The sequence below is a fragment of the Chiloscyllium plagiosum genome, unplaced genomic scaffold (genome assembly GCF_037043375.1).
Source record: "Chiloscyllium plagiosum isolate Xiang-an unplaced genomic scaffold, Cpla_swu_hap1 HiC_scaffold_31, whole genome shotgun sequence".
In the NCBI taxonomy this organism is placed as follows: Eukaryota; Metazoa; Chordata; class Chondrichthyes; order Orectolobiformes; family Hemiscylliidae; genus Chiloscyllium; species Chiloscyllium plagiosum.
Window position 1 is genome coordinate 2179594 of NW_028270169.1, and position 19242 is coordinate 2198835.

General features: G+C 49.9%; 1 long non-coding RNA gene across 2 annotated transcripts in view; it reads left to right on the forward strand.

Annotated features, from left to right (window-relative positions):
* Nucleotides 1-19024, forward strand: part of LOC148141840 (uncharacterized) — a 39980-nt gene extending 20956 nt beyond the window's left edge. Inside the window, exon 3 of one of the 2 annotated variants that reach the window (XR_015752311.1) lies at nt 18889-19024. This is a non-coding gene — a long non-coding RNA (uncharacterized LOC148141840). Of the gene's footprint in view, nt 1-18884 lie in introns of both variants that reach the window. The other variant, XR_015752312.1, reaches the window with a different exon arrangement.
* The last annotated feature ends 218 nt before the right edge of the window (nt 19025-19242 follow it).

Genomic DNA, 19242 nt, shown 5'->3' on the forward strand with positions numbered 1-19242 from the left:
CCCAGTGAGAGTCAGCCCCTTCAGGAACTGTATCCCAGTGAGAGTCAGCACCTTCAGGAACTGTATCCCAGTGAGAGACAGCCCCTTCAGGAACTGTATCCCAGTGAGAGTCAGCCCCTTCCGGAACTGTATCCCAGTGAGAGTCAGCCCCTTCCGGAACTGTATCCCAGTGAGAGACAGCCCCTTCCGGAACTGTATCCCAGTGAGAGTCAGCCCCTTCCGGAACTGTATCCCAATGAGATTCAGCCCCTACCGGAACTGTATCCCAGTGAGAGACAGCCCCTTCAGGAACTTAATCCCAGTGAGAGTCAGCACCTTCAGGAACTGTATCCCAGTGAGAGTCAGCCCCTTCAGGAACTGTATCCCAGTGAGAGTCAGCACCTTCAGGAACTGTATCCCAGTGAGAGACAGCCCCTTCAGGAACTGTATCCCAGTGAGAGACAGCCCCTTCGGGAACTGTATCCCAGTGAGAGTAAGCCCCTTTGGGAACTGTATCCCAGTGAGAGACAGCACCTTCAGGAACTGTATCCCAGTGAGAGTCAGCACCTTCAGGAACTGTATCCAGTGAGAGATAGCCCCTTCGGGAACTGTATCCCAGTGAGAGACAGCCCCTTCAGGAACTGTATCCCAGTGAGAGTCAGCACCTTCAGGAACCGTGTCCCATTGAGTCAGCCCCTTCAGGAACTGTATCCCAGTGAGAGTCAGCACCTTCAGGAACTGTATCCCAGTGAGAGACAGCCCCTTCAGGAACTGTATCCCAGTGAGAGACAGCCCCTTTGGGAACTGTATCCCAGTGAGAGACAGCACCTTCAGGAACTGTATCCCAGTGAGAGTCAGCACCTTCAGGAACTGTATCCAGTGAGAGATAGCCCCTTCGGGAACTGTATCCCAGTGAGAGACAGCCCTTTCAGGAACTGTATCCCAGTGAGAGTCAGCACCTTCAGGAACTATATCCCAGTGAGAGACAGCCCCTTCAGGAACTGTATCCCAGTGAGAGACAGGCCCTTCAGGAACTGTGTCCCATTGAGTCAGCCCCTTCAGGAACTGTATCCCAGTGAGAGACAGCCCTTTCAGGAACTGTATCCCAGTGAGACTCAGCCCCTTCAGGAACTGTATCCCAGTGAGAGACAGCCCCTTCAGGAACAGTATCCCAGTGAGAGACAGCCCCTTCAGGAACTGTATCCCAGTGAGAGATAGCCCCTTCAGGAACTGTGTCCCAATGAGTCAGCCCCTTCAGGAACTGTATCCCAGTGAGAGTCAGCACCTTCAGGAACTGTATCCCAGTGAGAGACAGCCCCTTCGGGAACTGTATCCCAGTGAGAGTCAGCCCCTTCAGGAACTGTATCCCAGTTAGAGACAGCCCCTTCAGGAACTGTATCCCAGTGAGAGACAGCCCCTTCAGGAACTGTATCCCAGTGAGAGTCAGCCCCTTCAGGAACTGTATCCCAGTTAGAGACAGCCCCTTCAGGAACTGTATCCCAGTGAGAGTCAGCCCCTTCAGGAACTGTATCCCAATTAGAGACAGCCCCTTCAGGAACTGTATCCCAGTGAGAGACAGCCCCTTCAGGAACTCTATCCCAATTAGAGACAGCCCCTTCAGGAACTGTATCCCAGTGAGAGTCAGCCCCTTCAGGAACTGTATCCCAATTAGAGACAGCCCCTTCAGGAACTGTATCCCAGTGACAGGGAACATCTCTTGGAGGGGGGAGTGTGGTAGTGAGGGAGAGTCAATGTGACTCTCTTCGTTGGTGTTTGAGGATTGAGTAGATGTCCTGTTTGCTTTCATTGCTTTATGACAGGTCCCCATTGGGTTTTGGATCTGGGTAGTGAGGGCAGTGTTTTTCTGACAATGGATATGTGTCCCTGACCGCTGCACTCGGTGTTTGAGTATTTTCAGCACTCGCCATTTCTATGTGAACGACAGTCCTGCTGATGCTAGACTTTAGGTGTGAGGATCAGACTTCACAAAATGATCCAGGGCAGGAGCTACTAACCACTGGGTTCCCCCCTCACAGCCGGCTAGATTCCAGAGTGGACACTGTCTCTGACTGATCCTGACTGGTCACTCCCTGAGAGTGGACACTGCCTCTGACTGCTCCTGACTGGTCACTCCCTGAGAGTGGACACTGCCTCTGACTGCTCCTGACTGGTCACTCCCTGAGAGTGGACACTGCCTCTGACTGCTCCTGACTGGTCACTCCCTGAGAGTGGACACTGCCTCTGACTGCTCCTGACTGGTCACTCCCTGAGAGTGGACACTGCCTCTGACTGGTCCTGACTGGTCACTCCCTGAGAGTGGACACTGCCTCTGACTGATCCTGACTGGTCACTCCCTGAGAGTGGACACTGCCTCTGACTGCTCCTGACTGGTCACTCCCTGAGAGTGGACACTGCCTCTGACTGGTCCTGACTGGTCACTCCCTGAGAGTGGACACTGCCTCTGACTGCTCCTGACTGGTCACTCCCTGAGAGTGGACACTGCCTCTGACTGGTCCTGTCTGGTCACTCCCTGAGAGTGGACACTGCCTCTGACTGGTCCTGACTGGTCACTCCCTGAGAGTGGACACTGCCTCTGACTGGTCCTGACTGGTCACTCCCTGAGAGTGGACACTGCCTCTGACTGGTCCTGACTGGTCACTCCCTGAGAGTGGACACTGCCTCTGACTGGTCCTGACTGGTCACTCCCTGAGAGTGGACACTGCCTCTGACTGGTCCTGACTGGTCACTCCCTGAGAGTGGACACTGCCTCTGACTGGTCCTGTCTGGTCACTCCCTGAGAGTGGACACTGCCTCTGACTGCTCCTGACTGGTCACTCCCTGAGAGTGGACACTGCCTCTGACTGCTCCTGACTGGTCACTCCCTGAGAGTGGACACTGCCTCTGACTGGTCCTGACTGGTCACTCCCTGAGAGTGGACACTGCCTCTGACTGGTCACTCCCTGAGAGTGGACACTGCCTCTGACTGGTCCTGTCTGGTCACTCCCTGAGAGTGGACACTGCCTCTGACTGGTCTCTCCCTGAGAGTGGACACTGCCTCTGACTGGTCACTCTATCAGGAGTTCCTCTTCTTCCTGAGTTCCATTCTGGGTTTGGTTGGACTGTCATGATAAGAGGAATTTGTTTCCTACAGCTACTGGAGTGAACTGGGGCTATTCACACCTGGAGACCTGACTGCAAATCACTCTGTCACCCCCTCTCCTCCCTCTCACCCCTCTCCTCTCCCTCATCCCTCTCCTCTCCCTCACCCCTCTCCTCCCCCTCACCCCTCTCCTCCCCCTCACCCCTCTCCTTCCCCTCACCCCTCGCCTCTCCCTCACCCCTCACCTCTCCCTCACCCCTCTCCTCTCCCTCACCCCTCTCCTCCCCCTCACCCTCTCCTCCCCCTCACCAGCTCACACTTTATCACCATCCCTAACCTACCCTCACACAGACCTGCCTCACTTTTCCTCACTCCTTTGTCTCACTCCCGCATTCCCTGACCCTCACCATGTACCCTCTCTCCTGTCATGTGGCTGTAGGAGATGGAGCTGACTGTACTAGAGCTGAACAGAGACTGCAGATGGACTATGTAAATCAACTGTTAGATGCCATTCTGCCCCTTCACCTGATACTATCATCCTCCAAATTCCCCATCAATCCAATGTCTTTATAATGTGATTGTTAACCCACGAGTGAGCAGTCCTATATTATCTGCTGGCTTCTATGTGACTCCCTGCCCCAGCGACCATGGCTGTAGACTGTTACTAAGGTTTCATTCACAGTAACAATCAAAAGCCACGGTCACCGTGGAAACAGGTCAGAGCTGGGATTCCCATGGCCCAGAGTCAGTCGCTGGCCTCTGTCCCAGAGGCTGTGCTCAGAACAGTCTCACCTTGCACCCCCCTCTCCCCATTCTCCATTGGGTTAGGGGCTGCCCAGTCTCATGTAACTCAGCAACAGACATGGTCAGCCACATTACTTTGGATCTGGAGTCACATGGAGGCCAGACTAGGATGAGGATGGCAGATTTCTGTCCGTGAAGGCTGAGGGAAGGAAGTGGGATTGTCTGATGGTTATCCTCACTGACAGCAGCTTGATATTCACATTCTGAACCAGCCATGGGGTCATCTCTTCAAAGGATGCTCACTTTGAAGATGTTCTCTGCCTCCCTCAGGGGTGCACTCAGTGAGTCTTGTTATCACTGCCACAACACCATGACCACCCTGCTCCCCCCACACCCACCCCCAGTCCTGAAGAAGGGTGTATATACCCGAAACGTTGACTTCTCCAGCTCCTGATGCTGCCTGTCTTGCTGTGTCCCTCTCCCTCCTGATGCTGCCTGCCTTGCTGTGTTCCTCTCCCTCCTGATGCTGCCTGTCTTGCTGTGTCCCTCTCCCTCCTGATGCTGCCTGCCTTGCTGTGTTCCTCTCCCTCCTGACGCTGCCTGCCTTGCTGTGTTCCTCTCCCTCCTGATGCTGCCTGCCTTACTGTGTCCCTCTCCCTCCTGATGCTGCCTGCCTTGCTGTGTTCCTCTCCCTCTGATACTGCCTGCCTTGCTGTGTCCCACTCCCTCCTGATGCTGCCTGCCTTGCTGTGTCCCTAACCCTCCTGATGCTGCCTGCCTTGCTGTGTTCCTCTCCCTCCTGATGCTGCCTGTCTTGCTGTGTCCCTCTCCCTCCTGATGCTGCCTGCCTTGCTGTGTTCCTCTCCCTCCTGACGCTGCCTGCCTTGCTGTGTTCCTCTCCCTCCTGATGCTGCCTGCCTTACTGTGTCCCTCTCCCTCCTGATGCTGCCTGCCTTGCTGTGTTCCTCTCCCTCTGATACTGCCTGCCTTGCTGTGTCCCACTCCCTCCTGATGCTGCCTGCCTTGCTGTGTCCCTAACCCTCCTGATGCTGCCTGTCTTGCTGTGTCCCTCTCCCTCCTGATGCTGCCTGCCTTGCTGTGTTCCTCTCCCTCCTGACGCTGCCTGCCTTGCTGTGTCCCTCTCCCTCCTGATGCTGCCTGCCTTGCTGTGTTCCTCTCCCTCCTGATACTGCCTGCCTTGCTGTGTCCCTCTCCCTCCTGATGCTGCCTGCCTTGCTGTGTTCCCTCCACCTCCTGATGCTGCCTGCCTTGCTGTGTTCCCTCTCCCTCCTGATGCTGCCTGCCTTGCTGTGTTCTTCCAGCCTCCTGTCTGTCTACTTTGGATTCTAGTATCTTCAGGGTTTTTTGTCTCTAATGGCGTAATCAAAGCCTGTGATCCCAGGAAATCCGTATCCTCCACATTTCAGTCCACACTTTCATGTTTGGCTTTCACTTCCAGGACAAGGTCCTAAGGACACCTCCAGTATATCTCACCCAGCTCAAGGAGCCGTTACCGTCCATCAACCCCTCCTGCTGTATCCAAGCTCCTCTCCTCCCTCCACCACAATCCACCTCCCACCTCCAAAACTCCACCCCCCCCACCCCCCCAACACAGACTCTGTAATCCCTGAGATCACAGAGCTGAACCAAATCATCCATTTCCCTTTCAATAGACACCCCGCCCCCCTGACACACACCCCGTGACACACATCCACCCCCACCCAGACACACCCACACAGACTCAGAGCGTCGTCATTCACTGGCAGTCCCTCACAGATGAGGATGACTCTGGTGCACTCTCAGGGAGAGTCTGTCAGTGCCTGTACAGAGCAATGGGGCCACCACAGGCTCCGTTTACACTTGGGGCAGAAGGTGCTGATCATGGGAACGGCTGGGTGTGGTGTTGGTCTGGCAGAACACTCCTTTCCCGGTTTTCACCTGGCTCCCAATTTTTCCCAACGCCAAGTCTCGAGGCACTCCATGCCTTCCCAGATAATCCTCCTCCATTTTGGGCAGTCTTGGTCAGTGATTCCCAGGTGTTGATGGGAATGCCACACTTTACCAGTGAGGCCTCAAGGGTATCCCTGAAGCACTTCCTGTGTCCCCCCGGGGCTTACCTGCCGTTTCGGTGCTGGGAGGAGAGCACCTGCTCGGGGAGTCTCATGTTGGTCATGGGGAAAACATGCCCAGCCCCTCGCAGCCAATGGCAGGCGGTGGCAGGAGGGGGTGTCAGTGTCTCGATGCTGGGGATGTTGGCTTGGTCGAGGATGCTGGTGTTAGTGCACCTGTCTTCCCAGTGGAGTCACAGGATCTTGCACAGACAGCATTGGTGGGAGTACTCTTTGTGGGCGGCACGGTGGCACAGTGGTTAGCACTGCTGCCTCACAGCGCCAGAGACCCGGGTTCAATTCCCGCCTCAGGCGACTGACTGTGTGGAGTTTGCACGTTCTCCCCGTGTCTGCGTGGGTTTCCTCCGGGTGCTCCGGTTTCCTCCATAGTCCAAAGATGTGCAGGGTCAGGTGAATTGGCCATGCTAAATTGCCCGTAGTGTTAGGTAAGGGGTAAATGTAGGGGTATGGATGGGTTGCGCTTCGGCGGGTCGGTGTGGACTTGTTGGGCCGAAGGGCCTGTTTCCACACTGTAATGTAATCACCTTGAGTCCCTGCTGTAGACAGTCCACATCTCACAGCCATATAGGATGGCGAGAACCATCACAGCTCTGTAAACCATCAGCTTGGTGTCACATCTGATGTTGTTGTCCTCAAACACTCTTTCCCTCGGGTGGCCAAAGACTTTGCTAGCACACTGGAAGCAGTGCTGGATCTCTTCATCAATTGCTGCTTTCAATGAAAAGACACTTCTGAGGCATTGGAAGTAGTCAACAGTCTCTTAGGGCTCCCCACGGACCTTGATGATCTGGGGTTCACTCTGCATTGTCGGGCCATATCGGTGGAAATCTTTGAGGAGAAAGTGAGGTCTGCAGATGCTGGAGATCAGAGCTGAAAATGTGTTGCTGGAAAAGCGCAGCAGGTCAGGCAGCATCCAGGGAACAGGAGAATCCACGTTTCGGGCATAAGCCCTTCTTCAGGAATGAGGAAAGTTGGTCCAGCAGGCTAAGATAAAAGGTAGGGAGGAGGGACTTGGGGGAGGGGCGTCGGAAATGTGATAGGTGGAAAGAGGTCAAGGTGAGGGTGATAGGTCAGACTGGGGTGGGGGCGGAGAGGTCAGGAAGAAGATTGCAGGTTAGGAAGGCAGTGCTGAGTTCGATGGATTTGACCGAGACAAGGTGGGGGGAGGGGAAATGAGGAAACTGGTGAAATCCGAGTTCATCCCTTGTGGTTGGAGGGTTCCTAGGCGGAAGATGAGGCGCTCTTCCTCCAACCGTCGTGTTGTTGTGGTCTGGCGATGGAGGAGTCCAAAGACCTGCATATCCTTGGTGGAGTGGGAGGGGGAGTTGAAGTGTTGAGCCACAGGGTGGTTGGGTTGGTTGGTCCGGGTTGGTTGGTATCGGTGGAAGACTTCCATCTCGCGGATGTTCAAGGTTAGACTCATGCTCTGATATGCATCTGTAAAATTGCTGATGGAGTGGAATACATCCTCAGAGATTGCACATACACAAGCATCATCTGGGTACTCCGAGTCAAAGACACTGGTTGGGGTGACTTTGGTTTTGGGCTTGAATGCGGGAGAGGTTGAATAATTTCCTGCTGGTTTTGGAGGTTAGCCCCACTCCAGTGGGGAGCTTGTCAGTGCTGAGGTGAAGCATTCCCGTGAGGTAGATAGGGAACAGTGTTGAGGCAATGAGACAGCCCTGCTTGACACCCGCCCCAGTGAGGAATGGGTCAATGGGACATTTGTCATTACCACAACTTCCATGTCATCATGGAGCAGGTGAAGGACACTCCAAAATGTTTCCTGGGTGACGGTGTCAAAGGCCTTTGTAAGATCCAAGGCGGCCACGTACAGGGGGAGGTTCTGTTCTCTGCATTTCTCCTGCAGCTGTCACATGGTGACGATCATGTCCGCTCTATGCCTCTTTGGCTGGAAACCACACTGCGATTCTGGAAGGAGTTCCTCAGCCACAGAGAGGAGATGGTTGAGGAGGACTTTGGTATTGACTTTTCCGATGGTCGATAGCAGGGAGATTCCACTGTAGTTACCACAGTCAGACACGTTCCTTGGTTTGAAAATACACACGATGGTGACATCTCAAAGCTCTCCCAGGATGCTCTTCTCCTTCCAGATAAGGAAGACAAGGGCATGTCGCTGCACAGGGAGCTCTGTGCCTCCGCACTTTGGTGCCTCAATGAGGATACCGTCTGCTCCAGTAACTTTATTGTTCTTGAGCTGGCGGAAGGTCTTCTCTACCTCACACAGGGTTAGGGTGTTGCTGAGCTCATGGCATGTACTATGCTGTGGGATATGGCTAAGGACACTTGGATCGACAGCACAGCCCTGGTTCAGGAGGCCACTGAAGTGCTTCCCCAGCATTTTTTAATGGCTTCTCTTTGATAGGAGTCACTCAATCCTTGGCAGCATTGGGGTGGGGCCTTGGGAGTTTGGTCTGTAGGTGGTCTTGACAGCCCAGAAGAAACCCTGCACACTATGGCTGTCAGCCATTCGTTAGGCCTCCCGTGCTTTCCCCACCCACCACCTGTCACAGGTTCGTTAAACATACAAAGATACAGTGCAGTACAGGCCCTTTGGCCCTCGATGTTGCGCCGATCCACGCCCACCTAACCTATACTAACCCACTATCCTCCATATGCCTAGCCAATGCCCGTTTAAATGCCCATAATGAGGGGAGAGTCCACCACTGCTATTGGCAGGGCATTCCATGAACTGACGACTCGCTGAGTAAAGAATCTACCCCTAACATCTGTCCTATACCTACCCCCCCTTAATTTAAAGCTATGCCCCCTCGTAATAGCTGACTCCATACGTGGAAAAAGGTTCTCATGGTTAACCCTATCTAAACCCCTAATCATGTACACCTCTATCAAGTCACCCCTAAACCTTCTTTTCTCCAATGAAAACAGCCCCAAGTGCCTCAGCCTTTCCTCATACGATCTTCCTACCATACCAGGCAACATCCTGGTAAACCTCCTCTGCACCCGTTCCAGTGCCTCCACATCCTTCCTATAGCATGGTGACCAAAACTGCACACAATACTCCAGATGCGGCCGCACCAGAGTCTTATACAACTGCAAGATGACCTCGGGACTCCGGAACTCAATTCCTCTACCAATAAAAGCCAGTACGCCATATGCCTTCTTCACCGCACTATTTACCTGGGTGGCAACTTTCAGAGATCTGTGTACATGGACACCAAGATCCCTCTGCTCATCCACACTACCAAGTATCCGACCGTTAGCCCAGTACCCCATCTTTTTGTTACTCTTACCAAAGTGAATCACCTCACACTTACCTACATTGAACTCCATTTGCCACCTGTCTGCCCAGTTCTGCAACTTATCTATATCCCACTGTAATCTGCCACACCCTTCCTCACTGTCAACAACTCCTCCGACTTTCGTATCATCCGCAAACTTGCTCACCCAATCTTCTAGCCCCTCCTCCAGGTCATTTATAAAAATGACAAACAGCAATGGTCCCAAAACAGATCCTTGCGGAACACCGCTGGTAACTGCACTCCAAGATGAACCTTTACCATCAACTACTACCCTCTGTCTTCTTCCAGCCAGCCAACTCCTAATCCAAACCTCCAACTCACCCTCAATGCCATACCTCCGTATTTTGTGCAGTAGCCTACCATGGGGAACCTAATCAAACGCCTTACTAAAATCCATATACACCACATCTACCGCTTTACCCTCGTCTACCTCCTTAGTCACCTTCTCAAAGAATTCAATAAGGTTTGTGAGGCACGACCTGCCCTTCACAAAACCATGCTGACTATCCTTGATCACATTATTCCTATCCAGATGTGCATAAATCCTATCCCTTACAATTCTCTCTAAGACTTTGCCCACAACAGAAGTGAGACTCACCGGCCTATAGTTACTAGGGTTATCCCTACTCCCCTTCTTGAACAAGGGAACCACATTTGCTATCCTCCAGTCTTCTGGCACTACTCCTGTAGACAACAAGGACATAAAAATCAAGGCCAATGGCTCTGCAATCTCCTCCCTTGCTTCCCAGAGAATCCTAGGATAAATGCCATCAGGCCCAGGGGACTTATCTATTTTCACCTTTTCCAGGATTTCCAACACCTCTTCTCTACATACCTCAAAGCCATCCATTCTAATTAATTGTGACTCAATATTCACATCGGCAACCATGTCCTGTTCCTGAGTGAATACTGACGAAAAGTATTCATTCAGTGTCTCCCCAATCTCTTCAGCCTCCACACGCAACTTCCCACTACTATCCTTGACTGGACCTATTCCTACCCTAGTCATTCTTTTATTCCTGACATACCTATAGAAAGCCTTAGGGTTTTCCCTAATCCTACCAACTAAGGGCTTTTCATGTCCCCTCCTTGCTGCTCTTAGCTCTCTCTTCAGATCCTTCCTGGTTACCTTATAACTCTCAATCGCCCCAATTGAACCTTCACGCCTCATCTTTACATAGGTCGCCCTCTTCCATTTAACAAGGGATTCCAATTCCTTATTAAACCGCGGCTCCCTCACACGACCCTTTCCTCCCTGCCTGACGGGCACATACTTATCAAGGACACTCAATAGTTGCTCCTTGAACAAGCTCCACATATCAATTACGCCCTTGCCTTGAAGCTTACTTTTCCAAGCCACACATCCTAGGTCGTGCCTCACCGCATCATAACTTCCCTGCCCCCAGCTATAACTCTTGCCCTGTAGTGCACACTTATCCCTCTCCATCACTAGAGTATAAGTCACCGAATTGTGGTCACTGTCCCCAAAGTGCTCACCTACCTCTAATTCTAACACCTGGCCTGGTTCGTTACCCAGAACCAAATCCAGTATGGCCTCACCTCTTGTTGGCCTATCTACATATTGTGTCAGGAAACCCTCCTGCACACATTGGACAAACACCGACCCATCTAACGAATTCGAGCTATAGCTTTCCCAATCAATATCAGGAAAGTTGAAGTCCCCCATAACAACCACCGTGTTGTTGGTCCTCTGCCTTCAGTCACCTGTGGGTCTGCCTTTTCTTTCCCGAATGCAGTTGCTGTGAGAGACTCAGAAATGCCGCGTACTTCCGGTTTATCAGATCTTGGATCTCCTGATCATTCCCATAAAACCAGTCTTGGTTGAGTAACTGACCGAGTTTTTGCAGGCATTGATGATGGCAGCCTTGAGGGCGGACCACAGGCTGTTGGGATCCTGTGACTTGGTGTTGCTGAGAGTCGCTAGGTTTGTGGAGAGGAGCTGTTGTATGAGGCTATTTTTTACATAACCCGGACACTTTCCAACCCAGAGCCCGGAGTGTGTACGTCACGCCCACACTCTCCGACTAACAGCTTGTCCTGACAAAGCCAAAGGAATTGTCTCAGTAAACCTTGTGAGATGAACCAGTGAAGTGCCTTCCCAGTCTTTCCCTCAGCCATAACACCGATGTGTTATTTATCTGTCAGTAGGAGTAACAGTAAAAAGAACCATACTTGAATGCTTAAAAAGTTGCAGTATGCTGCTATACAGAGGGACCTGGGTTGAGAGTGTGGCGCTGGAAAAGCGCACCATCCGAGGAGCAGGAAAGGGACCTGGGTGTCCTTGTGCATGAATCACAGAAGGTTGGTCTGCAGTTGCAGCAGGTAATTAGGAAGGCAGATAGAATATTGTCCTTCATTGCTAAAAGGATTGAGTTTAAAAGCAGGGAGGTTATGGTGTGGCTGTACTGGGCGCTGGTGAAGCCACACCTGGAGTACTATATGCAGTTTTGGTCTCCTTACTTGACAAAGGATGTACTGACACTGGAGGGAGTGCAGAGGAGGTTGATTCTGGAGTTGAGGGAGTTGGCTTATGAGGAGAGACTGAGTAGACTGGGACTATATTCATTGGAATTCAGAAGAATGAGGGGGGTCTTCTAGAAGATATTATGAAAGGAATAGATAAGATGGAAGAAGAGAGGATGTTTCCAATGGCAGGTGAAACTAGGACAAAGAGGCATATCTTCAAGATTAGACGGAGCATATTTAGGACTGAATTGAGAAGGAATCTCTTCACCCACAGGGTTGTGAATCTGTGGAGTTCCTTGCCCAGTGAAGGAGTTGACGCTAGTTCAGTAAATCTTTTTCAAGCTAAGATAGATTTTTTTGAACAATAAAGGAATTAAGGGATACGGTGAGAGTGCGGGTAAGTGGATCTGAGTCCACGAGAAGATCATGATCTTATTGAATAGCAGAGCAAGCTCAAAGGGCCAGACAGCCGACTCCTGCTCTCAGCTCTTATGTGTAGAGAGTGCTGTATAAGAGGATTAAAGGGTTAATGGAAGAGTTGTATGTTCATTGTTCAGAATTGTTACCTGTTGCTAACATGAATTTGTAGTAAATAGTAATCATTGGTATGTACTGGGTCTGTACTTTGATGAATACCTAAACAGCCTGGGAAATTGGAGGATTCAGCATTATTGTAAGTTTTATGATGGTTGGGGAAGAGTGGGGCTTGATTTCCAGGGTCCTACCACAGTGAGCCGTGACATCGTTTCGGGGCTTTTGCAGGAGTAACCTAGAATCGACAGCTACAAGGATTTGGGTTTGACAATAGTAAATAATGGCATGAAGGCAGACACCAGACCTGGCACTGGAAACAGAAACCGATCTTCTGCAGGTTGCAGGTTTGTCCCTGACAGTCTTAAAGGAACTTTCAAAGCCCAGGTAAATTGAAGTGGCAAGTAAACTGGAGATAACATTTCCTGACAGAAATAAGAAGGCAGATATACTTGAGGTACAAGCACAGCACTTGGGTTTAGTGGAAATAGAAGAGAGCCCAGGTACTCTGGATAAGTGAAACATTGCAATCAGGTGACATTCAGTTATGATTAAAGCAGCTTGAGAATGAGGAAAAACAAAGAAATTAGAGATGGCAGAGAAAATTAAAGAAAGGGATAAGGATATGAAGGACAGGAAATGGAAATGAGAAAACTAAAATGAGAATTGTAGACAGGAAGAAGTGAAGGAACATGAATATATGTTAAAAATTACGTAGTTGAAACAGGAGATGTCAGATGCTGATGCTGAGGCAGGTCCTGGTGGGGTGAATCTGAGTCATAATTTGAAGTTCAGTACAGAAGTGTTCAAGTTTGTACAGGCCCTACCATGTTTGGAGTAAAATGATGTGAGGTATTTTTCATCTCATTTGAGAAAATAGCTAGACAAATGAATTGGGCAAAAGACTATCAGACACTGCTTGTGCAGAACAAGTTGACAGCCTCACTGTAAGGGAAGGTTTCTCGGAATTATGACACAGTAAAACAAAACTGTATTGGCTAAATGTGAGCTCACGCCTGAGGCATGTGGGCAAAGGTTCCAGATTTGAGGAAACATCTGAGACTGTTAATGAATTTGAAAGGGTTAAGTAAAGTAATTGTTACAGGTGGATACAAGCACTGGAAGCTGAAACCACATATGAATTCCGTAGAGAGATTAACCTCTTTGAGACATTTAAAAAGACATTACCTTCCATAATGAGAGCCCATGTTGAGGACCAAAAGGTTGCAAAAGCCAGAGAGGCAACAGCAATGGCTGAAGATTGTGAGTTAATCCGAAAACTAAAACCTTTCTTCAATCACCCTCATAAATGTGAAAAGGATAAGAAATGGGGGCATGAATGGAAGATGAGTAGCCAGGGTAAGGAATAGAATCTGGTAATGGCCCATGGTCTCCTCATCAGATCATAAAGGAAAGTACTGAGGGTGGAGATGAAAATCTAAAGCCAAGCTGTTTTCATGGTAACGAGGTGGGACACATTCGTTCAGAATGCTGGAGTTTGCAAGGGACACACATGAGACTTATTGGAGTTTGTAAAAATGTTTCTGAAAAGGAAACTCAAAAGGCAAAGGTCAAGGATCTGATTGTAGTTTTAACTACAATGAAGAGTCCAGAGGTAGTGAGTGTGGAAGAAATACAGAGGGCAACTGAGAGATGGGAAGAGTTTTACCTCTTTGTCAAATAGCCCTTTTTCTTCAAATGATGCAGCCAAGACCATCACCATACTAAGAGGGACAAGAGCTACTCAAAATCTTCTGTTGGAGAAGGATTTAGATTTCCCTCCGGTGCATTCAATGAAATCCAAGTGTTGGTAAATTGGACAGGTGGAGAGTATGTCCCTGATCCATTAAACAAAGTCCTGTTGGAGTGGGACTTGTCTAGTGGCAATCAGGACAGTTAGGAACTTATCTGTGGGTGGAGTTGATTTACCCCGAGGAATGATTTGGCCAGAGTTGAACGTTGTAGCTTCACCTGTGATCACAGGAAGTCCAGTTGATGCTAAAGGAATGGAAAGCTGTCGGAGAAGATTTGGGATATATCTTCATTGTGTGTCATGATCAGGGCAATAGCTGAACAAAGTCCACTATCCGAGGTCTCTGTAACTCCTCCAGCAGGTGTCAGGCTGAAACTCAATTTGTGAACAAGGATAATTTAAAAGAAGTGAGAGTGGTCAGACCTCGCTCACTGAAGCTCGAGAAGCAGATGAGAGTGAAGGCCGTTAGCACAGAGAGCTCGCACAGAGGTTGATGGAGTTTCCCCAGGTTTTTATGGTATTAAGTAGCTCAACACCATCCAGGACAAAAACCTGCAGATGCTGGAATCCAAAGCAGACAGGCAGGAGGCTGGGTGAACACAGCAAGCCAGGCAGCAACAGGAGCTGGAGAAGTTGACGTGTCGGGTATAACCCTTCTTCAGGACTGGGGATGGGTGTGGGGGGAGCTGCAGATAAAGGAGGTGGCAGGGGCAGGGAGCTGAAGTGGGGATAGGTGAAGACAGGTAGAGGGTATGACCTGGTTGGTCAAGGGGAGGGAGGGGTGGAAGGGAGGGGTTGGTGGCTGGGAGGGGTGGAAGGGAGGGGGAGGGAAGTTATTTGAAATTGGGGAACTCAATGTTGAGTCCTCCGGACTGTACGCTGCCCAAGCAGAAGATGGGGTGTTGTTCCTCCAATTTGTGGCTTGGTTCTTTGTTGCAGCATTGAGCTCTCCTGCGACTCCACTTTCAAGGAGCAACGAACCTGCACTCCAACACTCCCCAGGGCCTTACCATTAAATCCTGCTCTGATTTGCTTTATTTAAATTAAACTCCATCTGCCTCTCCTCAGCCCATTGGCCCATCTGATCAAGATCCCCGTTAGAATCTGAGGTAATCTTCTTCACTGTCCACTACACCTCGAATTTTGGTGTCATCTGCAAACTTATTAACTATACCTCTTGTAATCACATTCAAATCATTTATATAAATGATGAAAAGCAGTGGACCCAGCACCAATCCTTGTGGCACTCCACTGGTCACAGGTCTCCAGTCTGAAAAACAACCCTCCACCACCACCCTCTGTCTTCTACCTTTGAGCCAGTTCTGTATCCAAATGGCTAGTTCTCCCTGTATTCCATGAGATCTAACCTTGCTAATCAGTCTCCCATGGGGAACGTTGTTGAACATCTTACTGAAGTCCAGATAGATTACATCTACTGTTCTGCCCTCATCAATCCTCTTTGTTACTTCTTCAAAAAAACTAAAATCAAATTCGTAAGACATGATTTCCCATGCACAAAGCCATGTTGACTATCCCTAATCAGTAGGAGAAAGTGAGGACTGCAGATGCTGAAGGTCAGAGCTTAAAAATGTGTTGCTGGAAAAGCGCAGCAGGTCAGGCAGCATCCAAGGAGAAGGAGAATCGACGTTTCGGGCATAAGCCCTTCTTCAGGAATGAGGAAAGTGTGTCCAGCAGGCTAAGATAAAAGGTAGGGAGGAGGGACTTGGGAGAGGGGCGTTGGGAATGCGATAGGTGGAAAGAGTCAAGGTGAGGGTGATAGGCCGGAGAGGGGGTGGGGGTGGCGAGGTCAGGAAGAAGATTGCAGGTTAGGAAGGCGGTGCTGAGTTCGAGGGTTGGGACTGAGACAAGGTGGGGGGAGGGGAAATGAGGAAACTGGAGAAATCTGAGTTCATCCCTTGTGGTTGGAGGGTTCCCAGGCGGAAGATGGGGCGCTCTTCCTCCAACCGTCGCGTTGCTATGGTCTGGCGATGGAGGAGTTCAAGGACCTGCATGTCCTTGGTGGAGTGGGAGGGGGAGTTGAAGTGTTGAGCCACGGGGTGGTTGGGTTGGTTGGTCCGGGTGTCCCAGAGGTGTTCTCTGAAACATTCCGCAAGTAGGCGGCCTGTCTCCCCAATATAGAGGAGGCCACATCGGGTGCAGCGGATGCAGTAAATGATGTGTGTGGAGGTGCAAGTGAATTTGTGTCGGATATGGAAGGATCCGTTGGGGCCTTGGAGAGAAGTAAGGGGGGAGGTATGGGCGCAAGTTTTGCATTTCTTGCGGTTGCAGGGGAAGGTGCCGGGAGTGGAGGTTGGGTTGGTGGGGGGTGTGGACCTGACGAGGGAGTCATGGAGGGAGTGGTCTTTTCGGAACGCTGATAGGGGAGGGGAGGGAAATATATCCTTGGTGGTGGGGTCTGTTTGGAGGTGGTGGAATTGACGACGGATTATACGATATAAATGGAGGTTGATGGGGTGGTAGGTGAGGACCAGTGGGGTTCTGTCCTGGTGGCGGTTGGAGGGGCAGGAAGTGGAGGAGATGCGGTGGAGGGCATTGTCGATCATGTCTGCGGGGAAATTGCGGTCTTTGAAGGAGGAGGCCATCTGGCTTGTACGGTATTGGAACTGGTCCTCCTGGGAGCAGATGTGGTGAAGGCGAAGGAATTGGGAATATGGGATGGCATTTTTTCAGGGGGCAGGGTGGGAGGAGGTGTAATCTAGGTAGCTGTGGGAGTCAGTCGGTTTATAGTAAACGTCCGTGTTGAGTCGGTCGCCCGAGATAGAAATGGATCCCTAATCAGTCCTTGTCTTTCCAAATACATGTACATCCTGTCCCTCAGGATTCCCTCCAACAACTTTCCCACCACGAGGTCAGGCTCACTGGTCTATAGTTCCCTGGCTTGTCTTTACCGCCCTTCTTAAACAGTGGCACCACGTTAGCCAACTTCCAGTCTTCTGACACCTCACCTGTCATTATCAATGATACAAATATCTCAGCAAGAGGCCCAGCAATCACTTCCCTAGCTTCCCACAGAGTTCTGGGATATAATTGATCAGGTCATGGGGATTTATCAATTTTTGTGTTTCAAGACATCCAGCACTTCCTCCTCTGCAATCTGGACATTTTTCAAGATGTCACCATCTATTTTTCTGCATTCTATATCTTCCATGTCCTTCTCCGCAGTAAACAAGGATGCAAAACTCGTTTGGTATTTCCCCCACCTCAAAACTCACTCACTATCTTCCCCATCTCCTGCGGTTGCACACAAAGGCCACCTTGCTGATCTTTGAGGGGCCCTATTCTCTCCCTAGTTACTCTTTTGTCCTAATGTATTTGTAAAATCCCTATGGATTCTCCTTTATCTGATTTGCCAAAGCTATCTCATGTCCCCGTTTTGCCCTCCTGATTTCCCTCTTAAGTATACTCCTACTGCCTTTATACTCTTCTAAGGATTCACACGATCTCTCCTGTCTGTACCTGACATATGTTTCCTTCTTTTTCTTAACCAAACCCTCAACTTCTCTTGCCATCCAGCATTCCCTATACCTACCAGCCTTCCCTTTCACCCTGACAGGAATATACTTTCTCTGGATTCTCGTTATCTCATTTCTGAAGGCTTCCCATTTTCCAGCCGTCCCTTTACCTGCGAACATCTGCCTCCAATCAGCTTTTGAAAGTTCTTGCCTAATACCGTCAAAATTGGCCTTTCTCCAATTTAGAACTTCAACTTTTAGATCTGGTCTATCCTTTTCCATCATTATTTTAAAACGAATAGAATTATGGTCGCTGGCCCCAAAGTGCTCCCCCATTGACACCTCAGTCACCTGCCCTGCCTTATTTCCCAAGAGTTGGTCAGGTTTTGCACCTTCTCTAGTAGGTACATCCACATCCTGAATCAGAAAATTGTCTTGTACACACTTAACAAATTCCTCTCCATCTAAACCCTTAACACTATGGCAGTCCCAGTCGATGTTTGGAAAGTTAAAATCCCCTACCATAACCACCCTATTATTCTTACAGATAGTTGAGATCTCCTGGCAAGTTTGTTTCTCAATTTCCCTCTGACTATTAGGGGGTCTATAATACAATCCCAATAAGGTGATCATCCCTTTCTTACTTCTCAGTTCCACCCAAATAACTTCCCTGGATGTATTTCTGGGAATATCCTCCCTCAGCACAGCTGTAATGCTATCCCTTATCAAAAATGCCACTCCCCCTCCTCTCTTGCCTCCCTTTCTATCCTTCCTGTAGCATTTGTATCCTGGAACATTAAGCTGCCAGTCCTGCCCATCCCTGAGCCATGTTTCTGTAATTGCTATGATATCCCAGTTCCATGTTCCTAACCATGCCCTGAGTTCATCTGCCTTCCCTGTTAGGCCCCTTGCATTGAAATAAATGCAGTTTAATTTATTAGCCCTCCCTTGTCCCTGCCTGCCCTGACTGTCTGACTCGCTCCTTTTTCCAATTGTACCCATCTCAGATTGATCTCTTTCCTCACTATCTCCCTGGGTCCCTCCGCCAACCATTTGCCTTTGTGGGGATTTTAAACAAACAGTAAACCACTTTTCAATCTACCCAATCCCTCGCCTAGGGGATTTATACACAAAGCTGGTGGAGGGGCTGTCCATCACAAAGCTGGACATGAGCCACATTTACTTGCAACTGTGGTTAGATCAGGATTCCCAGAAATAGGTTACATTTAATACCCATAAGGGGTTTTACCGATATACGTGACTCTATTTGGGGTATTTCGAGAGGACGATGAAGAACATTTTACAAGGTCTACCCCAGGTCCCCATTTATCTAGACGATGGGCTAATAACAGGGAAGACCAATAAGGAGTACTTAGAGAATTAATCCTTGGACATTTCTCCCAGGTAGGTGTATGCCTTAGAAGGGGAAAATGTGTGTTCCACACCCCAAGTGACCTACTTGGGCTACAGAGTTGACAAGACCGGGTTACACCCGTTGGAAGATAAAGAGAGGACGATTGAAGGTGCCCCAGCTCCCACATCTCTCCCGGAGCGTTGGTCTTTCCTTGGATTGGTGAATTATTACCAAACGTTCAGACATAACCTGGCCCCCATCCTGGCACCTTTCACCTGCTATTGGAAAGGGTCAGCCTTAGAAATGGTCACGTAGCCAAGCTAAAGCTTTCAGAGAAGTGAAGGAACAACTGTCATCCTCTGAGGTGTTGGCACATTACGATCCCGAGTGAGATCTGATATGGATATG